This window comes from Nanorana parkeri, unplaced genomic scaffold (genome assembly GCF_000935625.1).
Source record: "Nanorana parkeri isolate BGI_ZX_2015 unplaced genomic scaffold, ASM93562v1 scaffold1835, whole genome shotgun sequence".
Classification (NCBI taxonomy): domain Eukaryota; kingdom Metazoa; phylum Chordata; class Amphibia; order Anura; family Dicroglossidae; genus Nanorana; species Nanorana parkeri.
Window position 1 is genome coordinate 178,092 of NW_017308103.1, and position 11,928 is coordinate 190,019.

At 44.1% G+C, this 11,928-nt stretch overlaps 1 protein-coding gene and 1 long non-coding RNA gene across 4 annotated transcripts in view; one reads left to right on the plus strand and one right to left on the minus strand.

Moving 5' to 3' along the window:
- NCK1 (NCK adaptor protein 1) overlaps positions 1–11,928 on the plus strand; it is a 116,092-nt gene that overhangs the window by 95,092 nt on the left and 9,072 nt on the right. The gene's annotated exons all lie outside the window — the stretch shown is intronic.
- The window catches only part of LOC108799849, a 14,768-nt gene continuing 9,445 nt past the window's right edge, over positions 6,606–11,928 (minus strand). Inside the window, exons 2-3 of the long non-coding RNA XR_001942055.1 lie at positions 11,178–11,184; positions 6,606–6,617 (exon numbers count right to left, since the gene is read on the minus strand). This is a non-coding gene — a long non-coding RNA (uncharacterized LOC108799849). The remainder of the gene's footprint in view (positions 6,618–11,177; positions 11,185–11,928) is intronic.

Consider the following 11,928-nt stretch of genomic DNA (forward strand, 5'->3'; position numbering starts at 1 on the left):
CCCCCCCATGTGATAGCAATAAAGTTGTGTAAAAAATACAAAAATGAAAGAATCATACAAAAAAAATAAAGCAGCATTAAAAAAAAAAATGTTTTAAGTCCTCGGCCCCCCACATACACATATGTGTGAAAACAACGATTGCGCCTATTGTGCCGCACATGTTGTTACATATCACTGCTAATGGAGTTAAGGAAATCATTTTAGGGCCATTAATTACTGATCACACTAAACTGATGAGCGGTAAAAGCGCTTTATGCGTCGCCTATGGCCAATTTTCAGTGTGGTCGTTTTTTGCGGGCGCACGCAATTTTAAGGCTTGATATGTTTGGTGTCTATTTACACATGACCCCGACTTTTGTGTTTTACCAAAAATATGGGTAAGAATAGATCTTTTATAACAGGGGTAGTCAAACTCTGGCCCTCCAGCTGTGATGTCACTACAAATCCCACCATGCCTCTGTCTCTGGGAGTCATGTCTGTGGCTGTCAGAGTCTAGCAATGCTTCGTGGGACTTGTAGTTCCACCACAGCTGGAGGGCCGGAGTTTGGCTGCCCCTGTTTTATAACATAACGTAGGGAAACTTTTTTTTTTTTAAAGTTTACAGTACTTTTTTTGTTATATAGTAAAAAATACCCCCCCCTTCCCCCCGGGTTGTGAATATACCACCAAAAGAAAGCTCTATCTGTCCCAAAAAATGTTAAAATAAATTGCAAGACTATAGTCCGGTCATGCTGAGTGGTGACATTTTTGACTGGTGAGACACCCTAATATTTTTCAAGCCCTGTGTATGCATGTATATGTGTGTAATATATATATTTAATTGATGTGTAGATATATATATATATATATAAATTCAAAAGGGTAACACTGGGGAAATTGAGCATCCAGCCCTGTTCAAGAATATAAAGCCCTCTGATATGGGGGTACCAGCAAATCTGGTTGCATGTGATACAGAAATCTGAGTCTCTTTGTTGATTCGCTTTGTACTCTGGTTATTGGAATAGCTCGTTTTTCTATTTCTTCAGCCCCTTAATGACCATGTGTTTGCTCCTGAATTATTTTTTTGTTGGCAGTTATATTTTTGACTCGTTTGGCAACTGCCTAATGCTAAAGGCATGTGGCATTTGTTGTGCATTTCTTAAGTGGTTATAAACATTGTGATGTACACCTCTGATGGTTCTTAATTTTTTCAGGTGGGTCTGTGGTTATAAACATAATTATAATGTAAACCTCTGATAGCTTCCTTAAATCTTTCCTGTTATAGAAAGTTTTAATCCTCTAAATTGTCCCTGTGGCTTTCTAAAGAGTCTGCTTACCCCAGTGTCAGCTCACTGTCAAGAGGACATGAGAAAGTTGTACCCTTTTAATCCTTTGGAGATCAGTGGTTGAGGTCACATGTCAGTTGAGCCCACGGCACAGATGGAGTAAAGAGTTCCCATAATCCAATCTTTACTGAGCCTTGTTCCTAATGAGGAACTCAGATGAAGCTATGGCATGAAGTAATTTTTGTGTATGTGCTGAGAAATGTTCTAGTGCTTCCCAAGTGCAACAGTATTTTTACATCTGGACACCTAGAATTTAGTTGACGTGTAGATAAGAATAAAAAGTCTAGGCAGCAGAATATGGGAGAACAGTGGTTAGTCATTACTGTCTTATAGGCAATCTGTAGCTGTAAAATGATCATTTGTCCAATCCAGTCAGCAGATGGAGAAATCATTGAATTTCAGTGGGCCACTGCGTAACTTCTTCAGACTCACCCTGGCCATCCACACTCTGGTGCAGAACCTATTGGTGACACTGGATTATCTTAGCTAGACCTGCTTGCTTATACACCGCTTGCAGCCTCAGCAGCTCGAAAACGTGGCCACTCTATTATGCCAATAGCAGTTTCAGATCCCAAAGTCGTGTTTTGGTCCAGTGACATTAAACTTTCCTGGACTTCACTATTGGTCTGCACTTGTGATGAGCAGGCACACAGGCCAGTATTGACTTCCAGGAGGTGTGGGGAAGGCCATAGACAGGGAGGAGATCTGAGTCACTATTTGCATATATATGAGAGTTTCAGGGCGCTGTGTTCTGTTGACCAAGTGGATTCTGTTTTCTATTGGTTAGGAGCCTGGAGTACAAACATTTCAGTGGCATTTGATGTTTGCTTTAAAGGTGTTTTTTTCTTTTGTCCTTCATAATTTCTTTATAGGCCCTAGCTCTTCTTTGACTGCCAAGGACATATTCTATATGTCATGATTTTTCTCTGTTTAAGATGGCCAGTGACTTATGCAATATGCCATGGCAATGAAGGAGGTGAAAACAGAGCTGCAACCGCTAAGCCTCTGGTAGTTCTGTCACTGGCTCCAGGCTGTAGAGAGACTACAAATCCCAGCAATACATTATACAGCTGTGCAGAATACCACCAGCTGTAGAGGACTACAAATCCCTGGCATACACTATACAGCAATGCAGAGTATCACCAGCTATAGAGGACTACAAATTCCAGCCATACATTATATAGCATTATACAGCAATACATTATATAGCAGTGCAGAATAATATGAAGCTACATACTCTGTTGTTCACCAGGGCTGCGTACAGGATCTCACCAGGGCAGATGCGGGATCTCACCAGGGTTTGGTGCAGGGTATCGGTGTATCCCTAATGCTTACCTTCCCATCAGGAGGAAGTGTCAGATAGCATTGATTCCTGGAACTGCCCAATGGAAAGACTTGTATTCAGTAGGTTCTTTTACAGGGTGGCTCTGTGGTGACCGAGTTGCTTTAAGGGCCTGTTCACACGATTGCCTTGATAAGGAGCAATAAAATATGCAGCTGTGCGGGGTTTAACCAGGCCTGTGCCAGAGGGAGATCTGCGGCCGGACCGGCGGTGTAATCCGCTGCCGTAAGGTCCCCAGCAAGCCCTGGACCTTACTGCAGCCAAATCCATTAAGAAAATTTAAAGTGCCGGTATCTGCGCTTAGTATCGAGGCATTTTCATGTGTGAGTACTGCATCCCTAAAAAATATAAAGGCTTTCTTTCACTGCTATACTCACCACCTTACCAGCACTGCCCCCCACAGACTCGCCAGTCCGTAAATGCGGCAATAGTCCTCTTCCAGATTGAATTCTGACCATGTTCTTGTGAGCTTAGGCTGTCATGGACAAGCACCCCTGAAGGTAAGTCATCACATTACCCCTGGACAGGCAGGTGCTTCCATGTTATGTAAGCACCACATGTCACAGAATTGGGCAGAAGACTGCAGGACTCAAGGTATGTATATAGGCGTTTAAAAAAACAATAGGGATGGGGAGTCTTTAGAGAGGAGAGTGGGAGGCCAGTAAGTGGGGGTGTAATGCAGTTAGCTTTACGTCACAATTGGGGATGTAGCATGCTTACTTGGAAACTGCACCAGATATTACTTTCTCCTATAGGCTGTACATGTAATACAGAAGTGAATGTTAAATGGCTCATCTAGAATAAGACTGTGCCTCTTAGAAGGTGTTTTGTATGAAGATTTTAGCAGGATGCCGCTGTGCACAACAGGAAAAAGACTTTAAAGTCTCAGGAAGGAATGTTTGAAATAATTCCAGCAACCAAATGTTAAACAGCTGAAATGCATCCGGCGTCATTAAGACACAGAGGCACGATCTCTAGTGTGTGATTATCAGTTGTAAGAACACTGCCAAGAGTCCTGTCATCACAAGTCAGGGAGTGGCAGGATTAATGGCTCTTTGGTAGGATTGCATCAGAGCTGGCAAAGAGTTCACAGGTAGAGGCCTAGCATTTTGTTGCCTATTCATCAGGCCTTCAAAGTATGTCAAGGGCAAGGCAAAAAAACAAACATACAGTACATCTCTTCTATACATACACATTCCCCAGCATTTTATCCCATTGAAGAAACTGTAACTACAAAAAAATAGTCAGCCAGAAATGTGCTCATTTCTACAGCCATGTTGTGGACTGACGAGACAAGTTTTTTTTTTTTCTGCACTTATCGGTCAACTACATCAATGATATATCGGCCCTTTCTCTGTAGTACTTTGCCCGTGGCAACACCTGCATGTGAGCAATCTCCCAGTTAGATTCTTTACAGTATTGGTGCCGGTTTCCTAGCAGAAGAGATTAGTGCCTTGATGTCTCACTAAAGAGAACCTGTCACCTGCACTGTGCTGTTTAATATCAGCCTCCTTTCAATAGCAATAAACTTAAGGAATAAATAAGTTAAAACATTTTTTTATTTTTTTTAGTAAAAACAAATTTAAAACATTTCTGTTGTTATATATATATAAATAAATAAAGGCCTCACGTGCACCCATAGACAAACACAAGTACAAAGCTACAATTGCACCATACATATTCTGCATTCTGGAGTGACAGCAGTAATTCCGGGGCTGTCATCTAGTGTTCATTAATATCGCTCGTTCACGGGGGGGCCTGGCCTGACTGCCGACATGGACGGACGCTAATTCCGCTGCTCCGGTCCCACGATTCTCCTACAGCCATCCTGATCGCTCACTCCCAGCCGTTTTTGCCTCCCAGCGCCTCCGATCCATCCCAGACGGAGAGGCTGGCAAGATTCCAGAGGTTCCAAGATGGCGGTCGAAGCCTCCGGTCCCTAGTCGCACTGAATCAAGTAAGCAGGGAACACAGAAGGGGTCAGGGATGGCTCCACATCAGGGAACTGTGGTGCATGGCTCGCACACCCCCCCAAACACCCCCGGGCCTGCTCTGCTCCCTCTCCTTCAGACAATCCCGCCATGGGGATGGGGTCCCGCCCGCAGCTGCGACCGACACTGCCGAGCCTACTCTTTTACAACTAATGGAGGCAATCCAAGGCTGTAAAACGACCATTGCTTCACAAATTGAAGGGGTACATGTTGATCTCTCATTTCTAAAGCACAGGGCCTGCGGGTAAGGGTTACCGAAACAGAGGTCAGAATTCCCGTCTTAGAGAACACTGTCTCTCCACTTACTAGAGATACCTCTGTGCTGCAAAAGGAGCTTACAGCTTGCAAAGCTAAGTTGGATGATCTGGAGAATCGCTCTAGACGCAATAACCTCCATTTTGTGGGATTCCCTGAAAAATCGGAAGGTTCTACTCCTGAATTGTTCCTGCAATATTGGCTCCGTGAAGTTTTTCCTGATTTTGCTCCGTCTGCTGCGTTTGCTATTGAGAGAGCGCACCGCACTCCTCCTTCTGCACCCCCTCCTGGATCATCGCCCAGACCACTGATTGCTAAGCTTCTCAGCTTTAGAGTAAGGCCTGGTTCACACCTGAACGTTTTGTAGCGCGTTCGACGAACGCTCTTCAAAACGCTCTAACATCTAAATCCCATTGTATTCAATGGGTCTGGTTCACACCTTGCCGTATTTCCGCCCGTCCGAACGCGATACAAAACGGCCTACGCCCAAAGAAGTACATGTACTTCTTTGGGGCGTTTTGGTCTCGCGTTTCCATTGGGATACAGCCAAGTAGCCCTCGAAACAGGCATTTGTCGCGTGTTTTTTTTACCGCGAATCGCGGTAAAAACACGCATATTCAATACGCCCAGGTGTGAACCCAGCCTTAAGGTCGCAGTGCTTCGGGCCTCTCGTGCTGCTGGGGAACTTTTCTACAATGGCGGCCGGGTTTTCATCTTTCCTGATTTTTCTGCGGAAGTGCAGCGCCAGAGGTCATCATTCCTGGGAATTAAAAAACGCCTCCGTCAGGAAGGTGTTTCCTACGCCATGATGTATCCTGCTAAACTGCGAGTGGCGTCTGGTGGTACAAATCACTTTTTCTCTACTCCTATTGAAGTGTCCAACTGGCTGGATGGTAAAGGTATCCCTCAACGCAGACGCTGCCGCAATGATGATCGCTGAACAGTGAGTATAACTTACCAGGTTCTGCACTGTGCGCCCTGCAGATTGCCTTAATTGCATGTCCTGCTTTTGTTACTAATGTATATGGCTTACTGGATTTCTCACAGTTTTATGTGGACGAACTCTGTCCCTCCATTTGGTTGTCCTTTTATTTCTCCTCACAGGGAGTGAGCGACTATTTTGCACCCTTCTGGTGAGGACCTGGGTTATTTAGTACGGGTCCTGATCAGACTGGTTGCGCCCCTGCCGAGTTGGCTTTGTTCTGATTAGGGTATAACTCTGTCCCTAACCTGGCGGAGGATAGAATGGGAGGCACGGGTCGCCCATATCCTGGTTTCTCTACTTGAATTAATAGCTTTGGGCTTATTGATCTCTGGCAATGGAAGTATCCGGATTCCAGTGTCCACTCATATCATTCTGCTACACACAGGACTCTCTCTAGAATAGACTTGGCGTTTGGTACTCCTACTGTACTTCCTTAGTAACATGCTATAGGCTACCTTCCAAGAGGTATTTCAGATCATGCTCCCTTGTCACTTGAACTCTGCTGGGGCAATTCCTTTTCCATGCGAGTATGGAGGATGAATTCAGCCTGGTTGTCTGAGACATTGGTAGCAGATGCCTGCACACAGACTATAGGCCATTACTGGGAAGATAACGCCTCTGTGCCTTCTTCTTCCCTTAAATGGGAAGCCTTTAAACCTACACTCAGGGGGTCTTTTATGGCCGCTGCGGGTGCTGCCCTCAGACTTAAAGCAGAATCCCTTGAGCAGGCTGTGTGTGGCGCAGAAGCTGCCTATGTTTCTGGACCCCTCCACTGAAGCCTATAGGGCCTGGATGGACAAAAAAACGGGGGAATGACTTGATCCTCTTGGAGGGTACAAAAAAAGAACGTGTAACCAGCAGAAAGTATTTGAATTTGGCATCAAGGCGGGTAGACTTCTTGCATATTTTATGAGACCTGAATATAACCCTACTTCAATGCCCCTTAGCTAGACTCCCCCCTCACTATTGAGGACATAGAAACAGCGCTTTCCCAATTCCCTACCAAGAAAACCCCGTGCCTTGATGGGCTTCCGATAGAGTGGTACTCTTGTTTATAGACCGGAGTTGGGTCCGCACCTTCTGGAGGTTTTTTCTTGAAGAGGGCATTCTCCCCCCGTAAATGCGTGAGGCTCTTATAATTCTGATTTTGAAGCCCGGTAAGGACCCCACTAAATGTGACTCGTATCGGCCTATCTCCCTGATCAATGTTGATGCCAAGATTCTATAAAAAATACTGGCAATGCGTATTAATAGGCATATCTTGTCTTTGATCAACAGTGATCAGGCGGGTTTTATGCCGGGACGCTCAGCCAGAATGAATATTCGTAGATTATTTACAATCCTTCCATCACACAGTGGAGGGTAGGGCCTTGATATCTCTGGATACGCATAAGGCATTTGACAGTGTAGAATGGCCTTATTTGTTGAAGACGCTACACCTCTTTGGGTTTGGTCCTCGTATAATACATTGGGTTAGGATTCTCTACAACTCCCCACTTGCTAGGTTAAGGGTCAATAAGGATATTCCCTCTCCCTTTAAAATATCTAGGGGGACTAGACAGGGTTGTCCTCTTTCACCCATCCTCTTTGCTTTAGCCATTGAGCCATTGGCGGCCATGATAAGGGATTCTGAGTCAATATGTGGCCTGAAGGTACGTGGCCTGGAGGAACGGGTTTCACTATATGAGGATGACACTCTGATTTACTTGTCTGATCCCAATGACTCCTTGGCTCACTTGCTTCAATTGTTAGAAATATTTGGGAGCTACTCAGGCTTTAAAGTTAATTGGAGCAAGTCTGTGTGCCCCTTGGATGATAACACGTTGAGGCATGTCCATCCCACATCTTCCCTAGCAGTGGTTCACTAATTTAACTATTTGGGTGTTAAGATACAGCTCCCGCTCTCCTCATATCTTAAAAATAATTTAATGCCAGTGATTGAGTCCCTTCAACTGAAACTGAACCAATGGAAGGACTTACCCTTAGACCTTCTAGGAAGAGTCAATATTATTAAGATGATCTTTTTACCTAAACTGTTATATGTTATGACGTCTTCTCCATGTTGCATCCCACTGAAATATTTACGTAAATAGACTACCTCTGTACAACATTTTTGTGGCAGGGCTGTACTCCTCGTGTGGCCCTGGAGGTGTTGCAGCTTCCGCGTTCCCAGGCAGGTTTGGCCTTCCCTAATTTTCATGTGTACTATTTGGCCACCCAGTTGGTTGTGATCCATGATTGGCTTCTCCCCCAGGTGGGCAACACCTGCACGGCAACGGAGGCGACCATACTCACCTCTTTTGAATACCTCCAAAATGTCATCTACAGAGGAGTCTGGTTCCCGTATTTACGTGACTCTTCGTATCCTGAAATATATCATTAGATGGCTGTCTGTGGAAGCTTGGTCCCACTCTCCACACTCGCCTCTATGGGGCATCCTTCCTTCCCGGAACTGCAGCGCCTCCCATCGGCTGCCTTCTGTTCCTCGAAGGGCGTTAAATCCCTCTCATATATTTAGGAACGGAGAGATGCTTACCTTTCCACAACTCAGGGAAGAGCTACAGCTCCCTCCTGCTGCTCTCTTAGCATACCTTGAATTATCACATGCAGTTCGCGCCCAATTTGGGTCGACTTCGTTTCTCCCAATGCAGTCTCCACTGGAAGTGATGCTACGTAGAGATACTTCCATTAAACTGGCATCGACTTATTATGCCGAACTTATGGCAACTAGGTCGTCCAGGTTTAAAAAACGCAAAGCAAAATGGCAGGCCCTTCTCCCAGACCTAGATGGGGACGATTGGAGTGATTTTTAAAACACATACATGTCTTCTGTAATCGCTTCTAGAGATAGCATTTTACAAGTGAAACTTTTTTTATCAGGTCTATTATACTCCATCCCTTCTACATACATTAGGTCTCCGCCCCACCCCGCGGTGCTTTAAGCGCTGCGGTCAAAGGGCAGATTTTTTTCCACTCCTTTTGGTCTTGTCCACATATCCGTTCGTACTGGTCAGAGATCACCGCTTTTATGGAGACTGGCTTGGGTTTCCCCAATATATGCAATCCCACTTTCTGTTTATTGGGTCTTTTCGGTAAACTGATGTTGGATGCTAGTGCCCAGACCCTCATCCGGATACTTTTGTTCTACGCTAAGAAGGCCATCCTTTTGGTATGTGCCGGGCCCGCGCCCCCCTCCCTGGGTTGCTGGAAAAAACTGGTCAATCAGTCACTACCGCTGTATAAGCTTACCTATGCGCAGAGGGGTAGCCCAGACCGTTTTGAACATATCTGGAGACCATGGCTCTCCTCTACTGCTACAACAACGGATCCTGCATAATGGTACTTCGTGCCCTAGTATAGGACCAGGAGGTCCAGGTTCCTCTAATGGCGCCCCATATTCATTGTATAATGATGTGATGCCCTGCATTTACTATGCATGTATTGAGATTGTAATGCATCTGTGTACTGAGACTGTGAACTAATTAAGACTGTTCTTTTTTTCTTTGGTTTCTTTTGTTGTGGTTTTTTTTTTTTATGTCACTGGGTATGTTACCCGGGTTTTTCCCTCTGTGTGGGAAATGTTTGTAACGTTTTGCTAACTTGATAAAATAATAAAAAGCATTGTTTTAAAAAAAAGCCCTCGTTCACACCAAAATTGGACCTAAAATGTAAATCAATCGAGGTCCGTTTTCTTGCGATTTCAACTTTCTTTCAGTTGCATGGCCATTTTTTTTTTTTCTTGCAAACCTTTGTTTTAATTACCTGTCCTGATTGGACAAACGTCTGTATTTTTTTTTTTTCCCGTTCCCGTTGTTTTGCATTTTTTCCCAGTTTTTGACTTATTCTGTTATGTTGCGCTGAAAAAATGCTCTACTTCAATGCTTCAGTGCACTGCAATGGAACGAAGTGGTATGATCTGGTCCCATTCACACCCATTCATTTTGGGGTTGCCTTGCGTTGACCTCCATTGAAAAATGAATGTGAATGGGGCCTAAACTCATGAGCTGTAAAGGCTTTTAAAGCCCCACCTATGGACAATTTTGGGTACTGTAGTTTCTTTTCAGTGTCACAGGCGCACACTATTTTTTACAGATATTTATATGGCGCTAACAATTTACGCAGCATTTTACATGGTGTACATTCACATCAGTACCTGCCCTCAAGGAGCTTATAACCTAAAGTCCCTATTTTACAAGCATACGTATGAGGACCAATTTAAGCTGTCCATACACCTTACATTTTTAATCGGAAATCTTCGTTGCTGCCAAGAACCCTCTTTCGATTTTAAACTCAGATAGCCCGTCATGCACAGACCAATGTTGCTTTCAATTATCGCTAGTTAGCAAGACTTTAATATGAATTTAGTCGATTGACGGAACGGATTTTCGTTTGCGCATGTGCAGTGTTCTTGTTGTGATTTTTTTTTTTTCCGTATAGAAACGCCACTAATCCATCGATTTTTCGTTCCGTTCGATAAAAGTTTTCCAGCCTACCCGATTGACGGAATTCAGCCAGTTGTACAGTAATTGTGATCATTGACTTCCCATCAACTGGCAGATTATCGTATGAAAACCCAATCGCATTCGTTTTTCAAGCAATAATCGTATGGTCTTTGGGCTCTTTTTTTTTTTTTTTATTCTTTATTTTAGAGTTTTCATAATACAGATAATCACACAAAACGCATAGGTTCACAACAGACATATGTTATCTATTATACATCTCCTTCAAATAGTAGACCTAGATTTGGCCTAGCCAGCCCGCAAATAGAAAAAGAATCCTGAGTTTTGTAAGAGTACAAAAAACGGGTCTGGAGGCAGTATATAGACAAACAAATACACCATGGAAAAGGGAAATCACAGTGGCAGTATCACATCCAAACTAGTGAGTGAGACGTACGGTGCTTCGGAGCTAAGTGCAGTAAGTGTAAGCTGGCTTTTAAGAGCAAGGTTGCCCTAGAGCAGTGATGGCAAACCTTTTTGAGCCAGAGTGCCCAAACTGGATCACTAAACCAACATATGTGTCTCAAAGTGCCAACCCTGCAATTAGACCTGAATACGGATGATTTCTTTCAGAAAACACTTTATACGACTATCTGAACTAATTATGTGCTTAAATCTTAGAAGAAAAATACAATACAAGAGGTTTATGCTGCCTGATTGCGACCAGCCCGGATCGCATACCGAGGCGATCCGGGTCAGTCGGATCCATTTCCATTTGGGGTTCCTGAACCTGGACTCCCGTGCCAGCAGAGGGGGCCCCGCGTGCCCTAGGTTCGCCACCACTGCCCTAGAGCATCATGCAATTGCTGGCCACTGTGAGGTAGCGGGTAAAGTCCGGTCAAGGACCAAACAGGAAGGTAGGACTAAAGTTGTTGGTGGTTCACAATGGGAAAGAGGTTCACCTTCAATCTTTAAGTTCCAGTAGCTGCAACTTGTAAAGGAACTAATCTCAGCAATACATTACACAGCAATGCAGAATACCACAAACCATAGAGGACTACAAATCCCAGCAATACAATATACAGCAATGCAGAATACCACCAACTATAGAAGACTATACATCCCAGTAGTACAGCAATGCAGAATATTACCATCTATAGAGGACTACAAATACCAACAATACAATATACAGCAATACAGAATACCACCAACTATAGAAGACTATACATCCCAGTAGTACAGCAATGCAGAATAGGTAGCGGGTAAAGTCCGGTCAAGGACCAAACAGGAAGGTAGGACTAAAGTTGTTGGTGGTTCACAATGGGAAAGAGGTTCACCTTCAATCTTTAAGTTCCAGTATAACTCAAGACTGTAGACTGTCAGACAAGACAACATAGCCACATGCGGAGTACATTTATGGGACCCTACAAGAACACTACACATAGCAATACAGAATACCACCAACTATAGAAGACTATATATATCCCAGCAATACATTATTGAGCAGCGCAGAATAATAGCATCAGCTATAGAGGACTGCAAATCCCAACAATACATCTAACAGCAATGCAAAATAATATGAAGCTACATT